At 35.5% G+C, this 21,637-nt stretch overlaps 1 protein-coding gene across 2 annotated transcripts in view; it reads right to left on the reverse strand.

Moving 5' to 3' along the window:
- Positions 1-21,637, reverse strand: part of LOC118195100 (CD151 antigen-like) — a 170,352-nt gene that overhangs the window by 89,901 nt on the left and 58,814 nt on the right. The gene's annotated exons all lie outside the window — the stretch shown is intronic.

The following is a 21,637-nucleotide window of genomic DNA, read 5'->3' on the forward strand; positions in this document are numbered from 1 at the left end:
TATCCTGTTCTCCGCACTTTAACCATAAAATTCATTTCAACAACAATATTACAAAATAATTTCAAAGAACATATCTTAAGAATTTCCGATACACAGTCTCGCGCGCTGGAAATAAATTTTTTTCCCTTTTTTTCCCGTACAGTATTGCCATTACTCGTTTCGAAATCGTTGAGTTTTTTAATAAAAAAATCATTAGTGTTTTACAAAATATGAAATAGTTAATAAGACAAATTCCAAATTTTAAATGTGGGCTTCCAGATTCCCATATTCGAGTGGAGGACTACGTTATTCAAAATTTGATGTCTATAGGTACCGTTGTCTTTTCAAAGTGCGAGAAACATACATACGTACATCCAGATTCTTCATTATTTAATTTCTTATATAATGCAGGGTTTGATATTTAGTGCCAACAATTTGAAAAATGAAATTACGTTTATAGTGAACCAACGCAAAAAGCCAAAACGAAATTAACAGCCCTTCTGGGCAAATTGCCCATTTTGGCCTAATAATTATGGAATGTATTCTGATTTTATTGTTTGCGTGAACTCAGTGAATCCTAGCATCCGCTGCATCTTCACTGTTAACTGGTATTTCATTGCTTTAGATATGTTCACTACTGAGCTCATTCATTAAACATTTAAGCTCATTTATTTGCAGAAAGCGTGAAAAATAACGAGAAGAGAGTAGTGAGAAGACGACTGAAAGAACGAGCAGAAATAACGATCGTTATTTATGAAACATTTTAGAAATAATGAGTTTCTTTACTGTTTACAGAGACTTCATATAATATTTATATCAATGCATAAATTAAAATTACTATATTGTTCTAAATTGAAATTAAGTGAACGAACTTTAAATTTATCGATATGAAGTTTAATTATTAAAGAAAGAACATAAAGCCGGTTTTCCGTATCTCAAACTGTTGCAGGAAATATAGCGATGTAAAGGTTATCATGAAGGAAATATATTAACGCCCTCACCAAGGGTTTATTTTGAGGGTGGGACCACTCTAACAGCATACACCCTCCTAACACGCAACACACTCCCTTGATGAGAGTGTTACGAAACAGAAGAGGCGTGGTGATAACAGCCAATTTAAGAGACCATTTTCTTGCTTATTCAGTTATTTAGTAGGCCCTAGATATGTTGCCTTGTCGAAATTCTAAACAATATAATACTCGTATATCAGAAATGTGGAAAAGGAAAACGTTTTGCAGAATTTTTAATAATTAAAGTATTTTAGAATATTTTCAATCATAATAACTCATAATAATAAATTATGTTTTCTAAATCATGCTCACAGAATGCGCTAAAAACTGGCCACATATACTAGACTGGCAACTTACAAAACATAAAAAGTTATTAAATAAATATCTAAATTATGAGACAGTTTTTAAATGAACATAAATATGAAATTTCGATCCACCAGCGTCCAAGTAGTAACATGGATAAACATTGGTAATTCGATATATGTATATCTTGGACAATTACGCACTTCAACTTTTGAATCTGTGCTGCCTAGACGCTGTTTCATTCTGATATGTACCTATTGCAACAATATCAAAAATGTAAATGTTCTTGAATAGTGCCAAGTGATTGTGAACACAAAAGTTAAATGGAAAATAAAAATGGAATTAAAACCGCCTCGACTGCCAAGTTCTCTAGATATTGCCAAATCAACGTATTAGCATACTACGCAATCAGATTTCTTCAATATGGATATCTACGCGCGCATCAACAGTGTTCCCGCTTTTCCTTGCTGTTATTACATATGCATATATATTCATATATATATATGATAATGTATTCGAAGCAGATGAACGTGGTCGCGATGACCGAGGGAAGAAGCTACTGAGATAATATTTTTCTAGAGGATATATTCCTTTAACCCTTTCCGGCACATTACCTTTTTTAAAGTCGGAGTTTTGATTTAAAAAAAAAAGTATGCAGTCTAATTAGGCCTAGAGGAGTACACAAGTAAAATTTTGTGAAGATAGCACTTATCGTTTTAATTCTGTGGGTGTGCCCAAAGTGGGCACGCTGGTTGAATAGAACTTCGAAAAGAATGCTGAAACGAGCATTATTGTTAATGAACTGACCGATGAGATGCGGAGAAACAAAGAATATAGACTCTCAGTTGTCCTAGATTATCGGCGAGCCCGGTGTGGGTACACCTAGGGTTCGCCGTTTGATTTTAGGCAAGATTTCAAGGTAAAAATTTAAAACTAATATAGAATAAGGAGATTAGCATACAGCCAAAAAAATAACATAGAAATTTCTTTTCAAACTATTCCTTTTTTAACCTAAAAAAATCTGGAATATTTCTTTGAAAAATGAGGGTCTTAAAAAACTAAACATGGCTAAAATATATGGACTGATTTGTGTTGAGCTGCCATCTACTATAAATAACGAAGGTTCAGAGTAACCTATAGTAACCTATAAATCCTTTTTCATTCAATTTTTCTGTGCGTACAGAAGGAAATTTTTAGGTGTGTCCAGACCAGACACACTGGTCCACAAAGGGTTAACATTACACAGTCAGGCGGCGAGAGTAATGGAGAAACTGAAGTTGAAGACTCAAAAAAGAATTTCTTTTCAGTCTTTTATTTTGCGTTTTGGTCATACTTTCTTACGACATAGCCTGTGTCAGTAATTCAGAATAGACACCCATTCCGAGCGTTAAACACATTACAATTTACCTGCTTCACATTATGCGGTGAGCAAAGGAAGAGAATACAGACAGAGCGTACAAACTATTTAAAGAGAGCAAGGACAGCTGAAGTAATGAAATTCCAGCTCTCGCTGTGCAATTAGCACGAATATTTCGCGCTGTCAGGCAGGATTTACGACTATCAAGCTTTTAGCTTAGGGTCCCCCAAAAAACCCTCTAGGTATCCGAAAATCACGTTTGACACTGTCACATAATATTTGGACTTATAAAGAGCCCCATATCTCAAATAGCTTAGGGCCTTATCGAGTTTAAATCCGGCCCCGCTTAATGTGTTCCGGCTGTCTTAATTTCTGATGCCTTAGAATAGCGCTTCAAGTAAAATAATTACCGAACAATAGGCCCAGAAGGAAAGAATGGAGAATGGTGGGATGAAATTTCTAATAATGGCGGCATTTATACTGAGCGCGTGCATATGTAAAACTAAGCTGCTATTAGTTGCTTAGGGGTTTTAGTTAAATTTGCATCCAGCGTTATGGCGTTATGGAACGGTCATATGACATTAGAATGGTCTCGAATCTGAAAGAAAAGGGAATATACAAGGGCTAATTTAGAGGTTGCCAGTTATTGTTATTATTGTGTTAGCGTAGCCATCATATTTTATAATTGCATATGTATATTCACACACACACATATATATAATTACAAAACAACTTTTTAAAAAGCATAATATTATTATGCCTAGTATTTTCCGCAATAGGCTGCTGAAAAATTATCAGTAAAGACATAAAGTAAGAGATTTAGAACCAATTTTTCACAAAGACTAAAATTTCAACTTCATACTTAATAAACTTCGTAAAATCCTATAAATGAAAAAAGAATTTAATAAATGATAAAACTTAAATATTTCGAACAAGTAATACCCTAATTCAAATTATCAATGAAATTTAAAGTATAAATAATATAATAGAAGAGGAATTCAATTCAATTCAACGCCACTTCGTCAGGAGGAGGAACACTGTATTTTAAGTAAATATTATTAAGTAAATTCTATCCGAAATTTTACCTTTAAACAAAGAGAACGCTATCCAAAGAACTGAAAACGGAAGTGAAATAATAAAGGACATTTTATGGAAGAGAGGTTTCAATTGATTTCGATGTTGCTCCTCCTGACGAAGCGGCATTGACGTTAATTGAATTCCTCTTTCTATTACATTCTTTATTCTTTAAATATCACCGGTAATTTGAATTAGGGTATTACCTGTTTGAAGTATTTTAGCTTTAACATTTATTAAGTTCTTTCTTACATTTATAGGATTGTACGAAATTTAATTACTTACGAATTTCAATTTTTGGCCTTTGTGAAAAATTGGTTCTAAATTTCTTACTTTATGTCTCTCTATTTATATATATATATATACGTACTTTACACATACACACCTATATGTATAGATTAGAACACAACGGCTCTAATCGATAACATCAGGAACCTTTTAGCTCTTATCATAATGAAAAACCTTAATAACAAACTTTAACCAAGTGGAACTTACCGCGGGAATGTGAATTCAAGCTTAAAGCCTTCTTGATCTACAGCAGCTAATCTGCTTTTCGCAAACACAACAAGCACCTCACGCTATCGCCGGAAAAGAAGAAAATCATTCACTAGCAAAATTCAGCTACAGTTCGTAACAGGTATTTCTTTCGACGGCACTTTTATTTCACAATTTATTTATATGATATCATTTTATTCTAAAGGCAATATCGTGAGAGAATTTTGGAGAGCTTGGAAATATCCACGTAAACCACAGTTGGCTATAAAATAAACCTTGTTAGTTATTTTATGATTTGAAATAAAAATTTTTTATGCTGAGTTAATGCACGAATCATTCTAAAACAATTTACGCAACCCTAAATCAAGTTCTTCAGCTAGTTGCATGCAGAGAAGTTCCATCTTCAATCGCAAAATGTGCTTTACTCCTCGAATACGATGAGAAGTCTTATCGATTATCTACTTTAGTCCCGACGATTACCTATTGGGCGGCAAACTCCCCCACGCAAATGTTTGTTGAAACGACAGATTGTAAAAATATCGTGTGAAAGAAAGAGTGAAAGGGCGACATTTATTATTCATCTTTCTTTTGTTATTTATACCAACTTTTTACAGTGTGAAAGTCATTGACCCATGCCAGTTTGTCCTTTTGTTTAGTTGAAGGAAATTCTGTTGTTGCTTTTCTGCGTACTTCAAGCGCCTGTGAAATGAGTGTTACATTACTGAACAAATTTTTTGTAGCATTGTTGTAATATCTATAATTACTTAGATCATATCAGTGCATTTTAAAAAAAGCTTTACACATTGAACCGCCAATGTATAAATTTCAGATTCTACGAAATCGTATTTGCTTTGAAGTATTGCTACATTTTTTTATTCATTATGCTTTTGCTCAAATAAATATTTGTAACTATTAAACAATACCATTAGCATGTACTAAGTCAAGACTCTTCAACAGACGTAAGCGACTTATCACTATGTCTGGTCAATCCCACAGAAACGTAAAAAGGGTGTAAAAGACTCTTTTATTTAGAACTCAAGTGATTAAATAGAAGGTACTTCTTGTGCTTATAAAACCAGCCAGCTTTTATGAGGTAATTCAGAAGTAAGAATTTCAAATTTAAAATTAACTAAAGTTAGCCAAAGGCTACGCAGAAACAGTAACGCTCAAGTTGGCTCAAACCTATACCGGCGTGACAAGCACTGTCAGCAGTAATAAAGCAACGTCGAAGACAGAATGTTAACGTAGAATTTCTACATGGCCTTTAGCAGGCAGAACACACTCTGACTAAACAATTTAAAAACTCCCTTTAAATATTATCTCTTTCTACCTCATTTGAATATACGCGAACCAAAATTAGCATTCGGGCAGGAAAACGGAAAGGCTAACTAAATAGTAAAGATACGTAACATCACCTTAAAGAGACTCATTTCGTTGAAGCTACTTCTCTAAGACGACCACACAAAAAAGATATAAGTATTTATGAAAGCTTAAGCATATACCGATATTGAACATAACCTCTCTAAGGCGACCATCCGCAAAGAGAAAATTTAGATGTGCGGCTGGTCGCCTTGGACAGACCTCGTTGGGTGTGGGTGTATATATATATATATAATTATATATCTAAGTACCGATTACTGTTATTGTTTCCGACAAGTTTAAAAAAATAAATAAATGAGCATATACAGTGAACCCTCTCTAAGACGACCACTTACGTTCAGGTTACTCTGATGGTCTTAAAGAGGTCATATTTAATGCTCGTGTTTATTTATATTCCTAGGGAAGTGACGGAGGTGAGAGGGTTCACTGTATGGTTTTCAATTTCAAACGCTCGTATTGGTTACAAAACGGAAGTAATCTTAATCTCAACAGTAGCAAATAAATACATAAAATAAAATAGGTAAATTATTAATTTAAAACAATCAGTAGACAAGAAGAATACTAAAATAAATTCCGTATAAACCGATATAAAATAATAGATGATTTACTATTTGACATCCATTTTGATCACGAAAATCAGAGAAGTTAATATAAGCGAATGCAAGCCAACAGAAAGCTCTGAAATTGATGTTGGTTGTATAGGTGTCAGCTGATACCAGCAAAGTCCAATAGAAACCAGTAAAAGTCAGAAGAAACCCACAGAATTCTATGGGTACCAACAGAAAGTATTACCGGTTTCTATGGGAGTATTTTGATACCAGTAACAAAACAGTAAAGACCGATAGAAACCAGTAAAAGTCTATAGAAATCCACAGAATTCTATGGGGACCAACAGAAAGTTTTACTGGTTTCTATGGGGCATTTTAATACCAGTAAGAAAAACCAGTAAAAGTCTATAGAAACCCACAGAATTCTATGGGTACCAACAAAAAGTTTTACTGGTTTCTATGGGGCATTTTAATACCAGTAAGAAAAACCAGTAAAAGTCTATAGAAACCCACAGAATTCTATGGGTACCAACAGAAAGTTTTACTGGTTTCTATGGGGCATTTTAATACCAGTAAGAAAAATCAGTAAAAGTCTATAGAAACCCACAGAATTCTATGGGTACCAACAGAAAGTTTTACTGGTTTCTATGGGGCATTTTAATACCAGTAAGAAAAACCAGTAAAGACCGATGGAAACCACTAAAAGTCTATAGAAACCCACAGAATTCTATGGGTACCAATAGAAAGTTTTACTGGTTTCTATGGAGCATTTTAATACCAGTAAGAAAAACCAGTAAAATCTATAGAAACCCACAGAATTCTATGGGTACCAACAGAAAGTTTTACTGGTTTCTATGGGGCATTTTAATACCAGTAAGAAAAACCAGTAAAGACCGATGGAAACCACTAAAAGTCTATAGAAACTCACAGAATTCTATGGGTACCAATAGAAAGTTTTACTGGTTTCTATGGAGCATTTTAATACCAGTAAGAAAAACCAGTAAAATCTATAGAAACCCACAGAATTCTATGGGTACCAACAGAAAGTTTTACTGGTTTCAATGGGGCATTTTAATACCAGTAAGAAAAACCAGTAAAGACCGATGGAAACCACTAAAAGTCTATAGAAACCCACAGAATTCTATGGGTACCAATAGAAAGTTTTACTGGTTTTATCAGGTTCAATGTTTCTTCTAACCTTCTTCGGAAACATACAATGACCTGACTAGGAACAGAGAGCTTACTAAAGCTATGTTCACTAATTGTAGTAAGTAGACAGGATACAAACGAAGGGTATACAAAACCCTTTATTTTTCTTTATATACAATGACTTCCGTACTTCGGAATACAATGACCCTCCACTCGGGGTCTAACGTAAAAGGTATAAAAAATAAAACTAAACTCTAATTTAACTTTAGAATAACACACGTGGAAGATTGGCCTTATAATAACAGGAAGCGTATGTAGCACAGAGACTGTGAACACTACAATACGTTTAATTTATCAAGAGGATTAAAACCTCTGGCCTGGAAGGCAAATAGCAACTGCGTAACTTCTAAGGTAAGCGGCCTGCTTCGAACTCACTGCTTCCTCTCTTTCGCTTGGCAAAAAGGCCACACTTAAATACTTGGCGTTCGCCAGACAAACTTTGCATAAAAACCTTCACGCTTATAATTCTGGCCGGAAGTAGAAAATAAGAAGTGGTAGTACAGATTTAAAATAAAATAAACGTTAGTAAAACTTAAGATCCTTACATACTTCCCGCCAGAGTTAATTAGTTTGAAACTGAGGTCTAAAACGACCTTGTTGAAAACTTTTAGCTCTAGAATATAACGCGAGGCCAACCTTTTACAATCATAACTTCGTTAGAAACTAGAAAATTTAAAAGAAAGAAATTTGTTACAATAGCAGCTCCCAGGATCTACAACAATCTTTTTTTTTCATCTGTACTGCATCTAACCAGGAGCTTTATTCAATTCTGGTTCCTTCCAGAAATCTGGAAGGAAAACTAGTTTAAGAAATGTTACACAATGACATTGCAAATAACATATAGAATATACTTCTCTTAACATTCTTATTTCATTCATGACTATTTTAATTATCTCTCCCCTTGCTCTCTGACATGTGTTGTAAAAGAACACCAAACACGAATGTGTTTATGTCTGTGTGTTCAACACTTCCTCCTACAATCAAAACACTAACGTGTTAAAATTCAACATAACGAGACCTCTTAACACACCCTACTTTCAACTCTAAACCCTGAGGTACTATTCTAAAAGTGGCTAACTCTAAAGTGTAGCGTCAGAGAGCCTAACTACATCATTCAACCTTTAACATATATTCGCCATGATTTAGTCTTTACAGTCACACGAATAACAAATTTTTAACATTACTTTCACTTTTACCATATCACGGTATTTCTTAACATTTAAAATAACAGAACACATGTATATAAGAACATATCAACATGCCGTTAATTTTACACATTTGAAAACATACATTAGTAGTACATTGTTAACTTCTATTCTTTTCAAAGCAAGTGCCAATTCTTTCTACATTGAAATAATACTACATTTCAAAAAGTCTTTCAGACTAAAACTTCTTTCTTGCTAGAATGTTTTAAATAAAATTTATACAATAACTTTTACAATATTTAAGTCTTTACACAACGCTATTATACATCAACTTTAGTTTTACGCGCGAGTGATTTAAAAACATAATACGAAAATCGGTCACAACTCATTTCTCGCCCTTTTGGCGATAAAGGTAGACCTCGCATGAGGTAAAACTTCTTGAAATCTGCCACTTGCAGTAAGAATGAAAGATTAACTTAAGTTTGCAAAGTAACATAAAATTTTACTTATCTGTGTAATATTCGGACATCCTTTTCTGGGCCCAGTCTTTAAAGGTATAGCTGATAGTAGCTTGGTTGATCTTCCTTCTTGTACGGGCTCGCCCTTCAGTGCTTTCCTCTGGAAGCTTCCGTTTTTCACCAGTACGGCCACCCTTGAACACCTTCCTTTTGCCCTCTGCTTGTGGTCTTGGCCGTTTGAAGGCAGCTGGTCTTGGCGGAACCGGGAAACTTCTGTCGTGATCCTGCTTGGACCTCGTTGTTGGCCGTTCAAATTTTTCTTGTACTTTTTCCTCCGCCGCTGATGGCCCTTCCGCAGTTCGGCGACTTTTGCTGCGGAGAGTTCTGTCGGATGAGTCGATCCTCCGTTTTAAAGCCGGGTTATAGTTGCCGTCCTTTCTCCTGGTCCTCTTCACATACGTCGTCCTTCTCCCTTCTTCATTCTGGGGGTGTTCGTGAACTCTGTTTTCTGGACGGTGGAACGGCTTTTTTTTCTTTTTACCTTCAGTTTTTCCGCGGGGCAATTTTCTTTTCACTTGCTTCTGTCTCTCATTGGCTTGCCCTTGTACTTGTCGTTTTCCCACCTCTGGAACTTGTACCTGCGGTGTCTGCCATGCCGGATCCTGCAAAAGATCTGAAAAGATTTGCATTTTATTACGATCGAAGTAGGGCTTAATTTGATCAATATTTGCGGAACAGATTTCACCATTTCTGGCCTTTAACACTACAACAGCGTGAGTTATTTTTTCTATAACATATGGTCCTTCAAATCGTGGAAAAAATTTGGCAGTTTTATCTTCTGGTGCTGAAGAAAGTGAATGCTTAATTTTTAAAACTTCATCCCCTACTTTATAAGTTACTCCCCGTCGTTTCAAGTCATAATATAATTTCTGTTTTCTTTGTGCTACTTCCGTATTCTTTTTTGCTTCTTTTATTAGTTTTTCTATATCACCCATTTTAAATTCTGGGGCTCTTTGTTGCACATAAAATAGTTTATCTAACGGTGTTATAATCTTTCTGCCTAGAAATAACTCAGCAGGAGTTTTTCCCGTTGTATCATGTTTTGCGGTCCTAAGGGCGAAAGCAAATTCATTGACATAGTTATCCCAGCTTTTATGAAAATTTTTAACATAACTACGGATAATTTTCACTATATTTCTGTTGACCCGTTCCGCTATATTTGATTGCGGCCGATACGGGACCATTTTTAAATGACGTATGCCCAGTTTTTGGCACATGTCTTCAAATATATTACTTACAAATTGAGGACCATTATCCGATATAACTTTTAGGGGCGCCTCGTATTTTAAAATATATTTATTTAAAATAGAATTAGTAACTAATTTCGCGGAGGCTCGTTTTAAGGGAACAATTTCGGTCCATTTACTAAAATGATCAACCATAACAAGGAGATAGCGACTTTTATTTAACTGACTTTTTGGGAAAGGGCCCAATAAATCGATGCCAATTATTTCATTTGGAAATTCGGATTTAATACTATTTAGAACCCCGGCCGGGCGGAAATTAATATAATTAACGGCTTGACATGTTGGGCAGGACTGGACATACGCCCTTGTTAACTTTTGCAGTTCAGGAAAGTAGACTGCCTCGCGTACGCGTTGGATAGTTTTTCGAATACCAGCATGAGAAGCTAAAGGGCTGTCATGGAGCTCTTGCAGGATATTTAATCTAAGACTAGCTGGGATAACAGGTCGAAATTCGTTGTTGGAATTCGTAGTTTTTGTGTAGAATAATAGACCATCTATTAGTTCGTAATGGGCCGCCCTATTTCATATCGCCACAACATCTTGGTGGCTAAAATTTTCAGGATCCTTCAAATACTCATAAATACTTCCAAACTCAGGATCCTTACCCAGTTCGGTTATTACAGTTTCTCGGGAATTTATTGTACACGCTGTAAGCATTGCAGCTTTTACGGTATTACCCTGTTCTTCTAATTTAATTCGTGATAGGGCATCTGCTACGATATTTTCCTTTCCGGGGGTATGCTTGATTACCAGATTATATTCTTGCAGCTTGAGTGTCCATCTTATTAACCTTGGGGATAAATTTTTCCCTGAGTACAATCTAGTTACCGCCGCATGATCAGAATATACTGTTATCGGCGCCTTTCCAAAATAGACTCGGAACTTTTGCACTGCTAACAGAACTGAAAGTGCCTCTCTCTCGGTCGCGGAATAGTTTCTTTGTGTTTGATTTAAAGTTCGGCTAAAAAATGCCACGGGCTGCTGATTTTGCGAAAGTACCGCTCCTACCGCATAATCCGAAGCATCCGCTGAAATTTCTAAATTTTCATCCTTTTCAGGAAATTTCAACACAGGGGCTTGCGTTAATGCTTGTTTTAATTTTTCGAAAGCACTATTGGCTTCGGCCGTCCACGAGAATCTTGCCTTTTTCCTTTTTAATTTTAACAATGGCTCAGCGATAGCCGCAAAATCTTTTATAAAGGACCTATAATATGAACAAAGTCCTAGAAAAGAAGAGAGCTTCTTTGCCGTGTTTGGAGTCGGATACTTTTGTACAGCGATTATTTTTGATTCATCTGTCTCGATCCCTTTTTGCGATATTTTGTAACCTAAATATTTTAATTCAGGGGGTGCAAATTTGCACTTTTCGACATTAACTTTTAGACCGGCCTCATTTAATAAAGAAAACACCTGTCTTAAATCCTGTATATGTTGGTCGAGATTATCACTAGTAATAATGATATCGTCTAAATAGATAAATGTGGACTTTCCAAGAACAGGTCTTAACACAATGTCCATGCATCGCTGAAATGTTGCTGGGGCCCCAGAAAGGCCAAACGGCATACGCAAAAATGCATAAGTGCCAGACTTGGTTATAAAAGCAGTCTTAGGCACGTCCTCAGGCCTGACCCCTATTTGAAAATAACCATTCGTTAAGTCTAAAGTCGTCATAAATTTGGTTGATTTTATGTTCCTTAAAATTTCTTCTATGATCGGTAACGGATATACCGGATATTTCGTTATGGAATTTAATTTACGGTAATCAATGGCGAATCTCCACCTTTTTGGATGCTCCAAAGGATAATCATTATTTTTCTTACATAAAACCACCGGGCTAGCATAACTACTTGAGATGGGCGTTATGATCTTTTTACATAGCATATCGGTAATATGCCATTCTATAATTTTTTCCTTATTCTTATCATACCGGTATGGTTTTTGACGAACCGGCAATGCATCTCCGGTGTCAATACTATGGTTAGTAACCTGAGTAAATCCTGGAATATCACTAAATAAGGAAGCAAATTCACTTACCACTTGTCGGATTCTATCTTGCTCGTCATTAGGCAGGTGGTCAAGATTTAACCTTGGCGGTTCAACCTTTTCTACACGCACTGGTTTCATTGTCAGCCTAAGGGACGCTTCATTAAAATCCAGTGTAGCTTGTACGTCTGAAAGAAAGTCTATTCCTATGATTAAATGTGCTTGCAAATTCTTTACTATAAAAAACATCACCTTTACTTGTTCGTTTTTGATACGGATATATAAAGGTACTTTACCTACGCACTTACATTCTTTTCCTTGCGCCGCTAATACTGTCGTATTATCCGCATTATATATGCGGTATTTGCGAAAATACTTTCTAAAAAAGACTTCTGCCACACAGGAACACAGCGCGCCGGTATCCAGGAGTGCGGTGGCCGGGATATTATTTACCAACACTTCAATCTTCGGAAGAGTCAAATTTTTCACCATTACTGTATTTAACTTGAAGGAAGAGGGTTTTCGTGGCCTTCGGATTTCCGCACCCTCTCGTCAGCAGAAATCCGTTTTAGTTTAAATTATTTTTCCTTTCCGTGCTTTCCTTCTTTTTCCCCTGACCTTGAGACTTTTTTCCTGGGTTGCTATTGAACTGTCGACGTTCGCCGGCTGTTTTTGAATGCTCGGGTTTCCTTGCCCACTGATTCGCTTTTTCTCCGTAGCCGTATGCTTGAGTTTGTTGTAGTCTTGGCGTACCAAATTGGTTTCGCTGTTGATATTGGCGTCTTCTTTCGACGTCCGCCGTTCTTCTACTTTCAAACTGCATTGCTAGCTCAAATAACTTTTCCAGTGTAGTGGGATTTCTTAATTCAATAATATCTTGCATTTGGGGTAGTAACCTCGGCAAAATCACTTGAATTATTTCAGGATCCAGACGGTTTCCATACAAGAGCTTGAAAACGTGAATTTTTCTTAAAATAAAGCTCGAGAGGTTTTTGATTCTTTGTTGATATATGCTAAAAAGTTCCGTTTCTAATTTCGCACGATCCCTTACAACAGGGAAGGCTTTTAGTAGGGCAGTCTTGAAATTTTCATAAGTATAGGTGGGACTTCCTGCTTGACCGAAGAGACTTCTGCCGATACATTTGAACCAGTTAAGCGCTTGGCCCCTCAAAGCGCTGGTAGCTAAGGTAACTTTTTGAAACTCGTGCACGGGGTAGAGCATGAAGTGGTCATCCAATTTTTCCAAAAAACTGGTTACCGGTGAGTTTCCATTAAACGTTGCTTCTGGTTTCATCGAAGCGCGCATGGTCTGGACGATGTACCCAAATCCTTCCAGGGCGGCAGCCGGCATTTCTGGATTCTGAGCCGTTTCTGCAGGCAGCACAGGTTCTTCTTGAAATTCGGCCATGGTTATTCTTCGTCGGGCGCCACTATCAGGGTCAATGTTTCTTCTAACCTTCTTCGGAAACATACAATGACCTGACTAGGAACAGAGAGCTTACTAAAGCTATGTTCACTAATTGTAGTAAGTAGACAGGATACAGACGAAGGGTATACAAAACCCTTTATTTTTCTTTATATACAATGACTTCCGTACTTCGGAATACAATGACCCTCCACTCGGGGTCTAACGTAAAAGGTATAAAAAATAAAACTAAACTCTAATTTAACTTTAGAATAACACACGTGGAAGATTGGCCTTATAATAACAGGAAGCGTATGTAGCACAGAGACTGTGAACACTACAATACGTTTAATTTATCAAGAGGATTAAAACCTCTGGCCTGGAAGGCAAATAGCAACTGCGTAACTTCTAAGGTAAGCGGCCTGCTTCGAACTCACTGCTTCCTCTCTTTCGCTTGGCAAAAAGGCCACACTTAAATACTTGGAGTTCGCCAGACAAACTTTGCATAAAAACCTTCACGCTTATAATTCTGGCCGGAAGTAGAAAATAAGAAGCGATAGTAAAGATTTAAAATAAAATAAACGTTAGTAAAACTTAAGATCCTTACAGTTTCTATAGAGCATTTTAATACCAGTAAGAAAAACCAGTAAAATCTATAGAAACCCACAGAATGCTATGGGTACCAACAGAAAGTTTTACTGCTTTCTATGTGGCATTTTAATACCAGTAAGAAAAACCAGTAAAAGTCTATGGAAACTCACAGAATTTTAAGGGTACCAACAGAAAGTTTTACTGCTTTCTATGGGGCATTTTAATACCAATAAGAAAACCCAGTAAAGGCTAATAGCAACAGTGAAAGTCAGTACAAACCAACAGAATTCTATGAATACCAACAGAAAGTTTTACTGGTTTCTAGTGGGCATTTTGATGTTTGTAAAGACCAGTAGAAACCCATAAGAATTATATGGGTACCCATAAAATATGGGTATTTTTAGCATGTGTTTAATTTAAATAAATAACCTACAACGTAAAAAACAAGACAAAATAACACTGGTAAAATCTGTCTAGAAAATATATGCATTCATGGAGAACTTCCTAAGTCAAACCTATGGCTCGTACTTGCATTTTGCACAGGGAAACCTCACCACAATGTGCATTTAGCCCTTTCAAATACTGGAAGCCAAATGCGGATCAAATTACCACCGTTTCTCATATTTAATTGCTTGGTTACTGGTGAAGCTTAAGTTTAGAGAATTATGAACTTTAGGCTTTTATTGTGCTTCAGAACACAAGTACAAGTCAAATTTCTTGTCTCTTGCTTAAAATATGGATCACTGATCACCTGTTTTGTAATATTCCTGCATTTTGGTGAATAAAAATAATTTAGTTTAAAAATCAATGAAAAATTTTAATTGTTACCTTTAGATTAGAAATTCAGTGTTACAGTATTATTTTGATTTGTTTTGAAAATTTTGAAGTCCTACAAAACACAACTGCCACTTTTTGTGTTATGTTGATCATCTATCTCTCTGTATTCTTAATAATATCTACTTGAGTTAGATTAACACTGACAGCATCCATTACACCACAGATGTTGCATTTAATGATAGTTCGTAAGCGAAGCAGAATTTATGAATTGAAAGCAAACAGCAACAGATAAGAATTAGAGGTTAACAGATAACACTGGTATCTGAAGTTGATAGAAATTGTTCTTAAACTTGGATTATCCTCATATTTTATTTTCTTAAACTTTTAGTTTTAAATGTTAGAAGGAGAGTTTAATTTAAAGACAAAAGCAGTTGGAAAATTTAATAATTTAAAGACAAAAGCAAAATCAGCAGTTGGAATCTGATTAATAAATTCCTCTTCGAAGGTTCAATAAATCCTTTTAAAAGAGGGAAAATCTTTTGCTTAGAATTTAGCGGAGCTTAGCTGTATATTTCATTCTCTGATGTTGTCAAAGATGAGACTTTTACTTCAGTGTTATGTTCGTACAGAAGTTTAAACTTGTGTTTATTAAAAATAGAGTCGAAATCAAAGGATCTGAAGATACTTTTGAATAAATGAATATTCAACATATCTGAAATAGTTCAAAACTCTGTGTTTTGATATGCAGGCTGACGTATCGAAAATTTTGATTTATCGAATATGTTTTGTTTGTTAACTATAGTTTTAACTCCTCATGTTCCACAAAGTATAACACCAGGTTTACAGAAGTAAGTTATAGCGCTAATAAAATAAACAAACAATGTACAATAGTACTGCACTGGAGGAAAAATAGAAAAAATAATAATACGTAAAAGAAAAAATAAAATAAATAATTAATAAAATAAAGAGAACTAAATCATCTAAATTGAGAATGAAATTTCGAAAAGCAGAAATTGTCTTCTTAGTCTGAGAAAGAATAGAAATTTGCTGGCCAAGATTCATAAATACGCTTCAAAGTTGCTTATCTTCCTCTGCTGGACATGACGAACGCATACAAGAAAAAAATGCTTTACATCCTCATTGCCGCTACCGCAGTTGCACATAACACTTGAAGCAAGTCCAAATCTCTTTAAATAGCTCTTAAAATTGCAATATCCAGTCAAAAATTGAGTTAAAAACTGTTGAAAATTAATCAACTTTTATTCTTTCAAAAACTGTTGGAAAAAAATCTCTTGGTACATTGTGCTTTTGGTGAGGCCAGATATTCCAAATGCAGGTAACATTTTTTCTATAAAATCGCTTCCAGTGAGAAACAGGAACACAGAGACTTAAATCAATGCAAAGTTTCGTGATTAGCTTTGCTAGCACATCACCCTATCGAAGTTTAGCGGTTAATGTTTGATTTGTCGGTTCTACTGTGCATAAGACACAATTTTAAAGAGATACTGTAGCATGAATAACACTGGGTATTACTCATCGCAAGAAGTTATGCGGATATCGTTGAGTACTGACGCATCCAAAGAATAACTTCTTGGAATGTGTGAGTATTCAACGATTATGGCTATCGTTAAGTACTGACATCGTGTAGCGCCACATTTTTTATGAAACTTTAACTCGATATTAGTCCATGAATCTCAATTACGAGCTCTCTATTTCACTTTAAACGAGCACTCATTGTGGTTGCAGGCATAGAAATATAAATCAAAGGTGTTTCTTTTACGGTTAATCAGCACTTTCATGAAGCTCAATATATTCGGATAAGTGTCCTTAAATGAGTCCCTATAGATAAACCAAAATCCTGAATATTCTTTTGTGTTTTCATCCACATGCTATTCAATGTTGATTCAGCCACGAAAGCTTCTCTGACATGATTATTTAGCATGGATATTTAGCGCATACATGGCTTATCTCGGTTCCCTTTTCTCGAATTGTTTCTCCTGTGATGGTGCTGCAGACCATACAAAGGTTAAAAAAAAGTAATATGTGCGGCCCTCCGCAAATCGCAGTCTTCAAACTGTTTCGAGTTGTGAGACGACTTGCTTTAATACTGCAGAAGTGGCAATTCGTTCAGTAACGCCTCCACCAGACGTTACAAGATCCGTAACTTTACAGTGTCAAGAGGTTTTAGCGAGCTACAGTGTGTCTAATATCATTAAAACCTTTCGATTTCACGGAGATTGAAAGACCAATGACTCTGTTGCTCTACTGACATTGCTTCAGCTATAATTAATCACAGGACGTAAACTACAACCAAAATATTAAAGGGCGCGACTAAATCAGTCTGCAGATTATTTCAGACGGAGAGTTGTCAGAATACTCTTGAACTCTAGGCTACACAGTAACTATCCGCACAAATCCTCACATAATATGGGGAAAAATTTTACTTGCAGTAATTGTTTCTGTGCCTTGAATGTTGTTAATAGAGCTTTTTACAGATTTGTAATAAATGCTTTTTACTAATTCAGAAGTCAAAAAAAAAAAAAAAAAAAAAAAAATCAGCGTTATATTTACAAAATTTTCACAGGACTAGTTTCGATGGTTTTACCGAACCACCATCCTCAGCTGCAAAACCGCAAATGAACAAGATAGGAAATAATGATTAGATAAGATAAGAAAGCCTGGACAAGAATAAGCAAGTGGCGCCATCTGTTAGTGAAACCAGAACTAAAACATAAATTCTTTAAAGGCCGAAGGCAAATTTGGATTGGAATTAGGATCGTTAACTAGAACAGAAAGATTTTTATGAATGTGAAATGCCTCTAGAAAATCCAGTTCTCCAATGGAAGATGTTTTTTGAATAATTTTGGCAGCAGAAAAATCGAAAGTGTGATTTTCGGACCAAGAATGTTGAGCAACAGAAGTCTTCTGTGTTTTCTTTTTTCTAACATATGCCTCATGTTCCTTGACGCGAAATTTTAAGGCTCTCTTAGTTTGGCCAATGTAAATTAAACCACACTGGCAGGGAATCCTATAAATACCCCAGGAATTCATAGCCGGAATGGGGTCCTTGAGTATGGAACTCGGAATTTTATTCATGGGAGAATAAACAACCCGAAAGTTAAATTTCTGCAAAATATGTGCAACTTTATAGCTAACTGATGGAAAGAAGGGAATGACAACAGAATTTTTATAATCTCCTAAAACAAAAGTGTGCCCTTTTAGTGTGTTGAGATGAGAATTTTTTAACTGCTTGATTAATAATGTTGGGTGAAAAGCCCCTGTCAATAGCTATTGCTTTTAAATAATTTAGTTCTTCATCAAGGGCTAGTTTGGAGGAGCAAACTTGAAGAGCACGGAAAACATAGGAATAAAATGAAGCTAACTTTTGTTTAGTCGAATGACATGATTTAAAGTGTGGTGGAAAGCAAACCGATGAAGGTTTACGGTAAACCGTAGTACTGAAGTTGGATGTGTTACGTGTGACCAGAATGTCGAGAAACGGAAGAGAATTGCAAGTCTCAAGTTCAAAAGTGAGCTGAATAGCAGGATCAATATAATTCATTGTTGAAAGAACTTTATTTAAATCATCTTTATTACCTCCAAACAGGGTAAAAGTATCATCTCGCAGACCTACTACTGACAGGGGCTTTTCATCTAACATTATTAATCAAGCATTTAAAAAATTCTCATCTCAGCACACTAAAAGGCACACTCTTGTTTTAGGAGATTATAAAAATTCTGTTGTCATTCCCTTCTTTCCATCAATTAGCTATAAAGTTGCACATATTTTGCAGAAATTTAACTTTCGGGTTGCTTATTCTCCCATCAATAAAATTCCGAGTTCCATACTCAAGGACCCCATTCCGGATATGAATTCCTGGGGCATTTACAGGATTCCTTGCCAGTGTGGTTTAATTTACATTGGCCAAACTAAGAGAGCCTTAAAATTTCGCGTCAAGGAACATGAGGCATATGTTAGAAAAAAGGATACACAGAAGACTTTTGTTGCTCGACTTTGTTGGTCCGAAAATCACACTTTCGATTTTTCTGCTGCCAAAATTATTCAAAAAACATCTTCCATTGGAGAATGAATTTTCTAGAGGCATTTCACATTCATAAAAGTCTTTCTGTTCTAGTTAACGATTCTAATTCCAATCCAAATTTGCCTTCGGCCTTTAAAGAAATTATTTTTTAGTTCTGGTTTCACCAACAGATGGCGCCACTTGCTTATTCTTGTCCAGGCTTTCTTATCTTATCTAATCATTATTTCCTATCTTGTTCATATGCGGTTTTGCAGCTGAGGATGTTGGTTCGGTAAAACCATCGAAACTAGCCTTGTGAAAATTTTGTAAATATAACGCTGATTTTTGTAGTTTGACTTCTGAATTAGTATTTATTCGGCGTGTTATTGGGTCTTAAATGCTTTTTAGTTTTATATGCAGTAAGTAATAGGCAACTTAAACCAATCGCAATCCTTACATGGAGTTGCCCCAACAGCGTTTGGATTTCGGGAAGTTCCCATTCTGGAGTATCTAGCGCCCTGCAATAACTCTCACTAGTTATCATGTTTGGCTTCTATTCGCCCAAATAATTCTTATTTTTCGTAATATATTAGAAGTTTTTCCCCTTAATATATTCAAACACACTGAATCAAATTTTAGTCTCACACGCCCAAAGTATGAGATTTAATGAAGTGCTTTAGAACTTTTAGATGTGACTGAACACATGTGCAAAAGGTAGAAATCACAGATAACTCTTGATTTTGTTCTGCACAAAGAGGCAGGTCAGTCATTTTTGTTGGATGCACAAAATATATGCTTTAATGGCAGATAGATGAGATTAGCACATGATCTTAAGTTAAAAGAACATAAAATCATAATTTCGCTCTGAATACACAGGAAGCTCAGTCCTTTCTGGTTTCATGACGTGTAAGCTTCACTAGTGACTGGGTATTTAAAACCACTGAATACTGGTATTTCTGTGCCGGAAGAGAAGAAACTTAGGAGAATCACCTGGCCTGTTCATGGTTTTCCCCATGTGTACCTTACAGACTATGACCCTACTATTGAGAACGTAGTGAAAAGACCTCGAACGATCCACCACAATTCTAAGTGGTGGTAGTGTATATAATGTATAAAAAAAAAAATTACTATTCCTTTGCAGTTACTATTCAAGAAAGATGAACTTTGCTTTATTTTAGGACTTTATTTTTCATCGATGAATTCTTCGTTTTACTACTTATTTAACCAATATTTTTACTTTTTATTTTTACTATTTCGTATCGTGTGTTTTAAAATCAAAGTTCGTGGTAACACCAAGTGCTTACTCTCACTCATTAGCCCTAGTGAGCTACATGACCTCATTTTCGCCTTTTACAGTTTCCTATTCATTTAATGATTATATCGCAAGTTTAGAAGATTTTCAAGTGTTTCAAAAGACATAAGACTTTTAAATTCACAAATAGATGTTGCTTTTACTATGTTCGAACTTTATTTATTGCCAAAAACTACAAAAACTTCATTTTTCGAACTCTGACTCCTCGACCAATCTAAATGCCGGACGCTGATCACGTGTTCCTGCTCTTCTTGACTCACGCAGAAGCTTAGACTTTCATTTCGCTTCTCGCCACCATTTACGTATATAATCACCCATGCTATGCCATGATATGCAATTTAGCAAAACTTATTTTATGAGTTCTCTCATTTATTGATCTCGCCTTCGGGCGCGGTGTATTTTAAATACACCTCTTAAATTTTTAACTTTATGGCCTATGGTAAAATGATAATATACTGGTAAGAGCTCCTAGTAGCTAAAGCCAGCAGTAAAGATATGATCCAAGATCCAAGATCCCATGTGTAGCATGAATTCGAGCCAATTATCCTTACCAAACTCCTCCGCGACGGCATCCCTTTTCTTAGGCAGATAGCCGTGGGAGTTTGCCATATTTGAATAACTTAGCCTAACCTAAACTTCATGATGTGTAACGTAAATAACTATCGAGTATTCTAGTATTGAAAGAACAGCCTTTCTATGCTTCGTTGTAGTTAAATAGCTGTTATAAATATGCAGGCTTTGACGAGATTACAGTTACTTATTTTAAGATAATGCCTGCCTAACACGCATGACATGCGTAATAACGTCTTTCACTGTCAGCCAAAGTAACGCAATCAAATTTACGATAATTTGACTCTGCATAGTTGGAAAATCTTTCTATTTCATAATTCTTTATTATTAATATATTTATTTTTATAATGAGGTAAAACATTTGCTAATACAAGAACCGTATCACTCAAAAAAAAAAAAAAAAAAAAAACTTCTTAGTATTTCTCACATTTTTGTCTTCGCGTGTTGTAGAATGAAAAGTTGAATGTTTCTTGGCCGTAAGCCAAGAGTAAGACTTTTTGTAAAAATTGTTTTTTGCATTCATAACACGTTTCTAACTTTTTTGCATTTTCAAGGTCAGATTACTTACAATAGCATGCAAAGATGTACTCAGAAGAAAATAATTACATATGGGCAAATCTGTGACCTTTTCCAATGTTAGAGGAGTTTCTATTTTATCTGCCTTTCACTTAATAAAAGATTTTAAAAACAGAGACTTCTGAATTTTTTAATT

The sequence above is a fragment of the Stegodyphus dumicola genome, chromosome 2 (assembly GCF_044657685.1).
Source record: "Stegodyphus dumicola isolate Sdum_Otavi_A_Nest chromosome 2, ASM4465768v1".
Taxonomy (NCBI): domain Eukaryota; kingdom Metazoa; phylum Arthropoda; class Arachnida; order Araneae; family Eresidae; genus Stegodyphus; species Stegodyphus dumicola.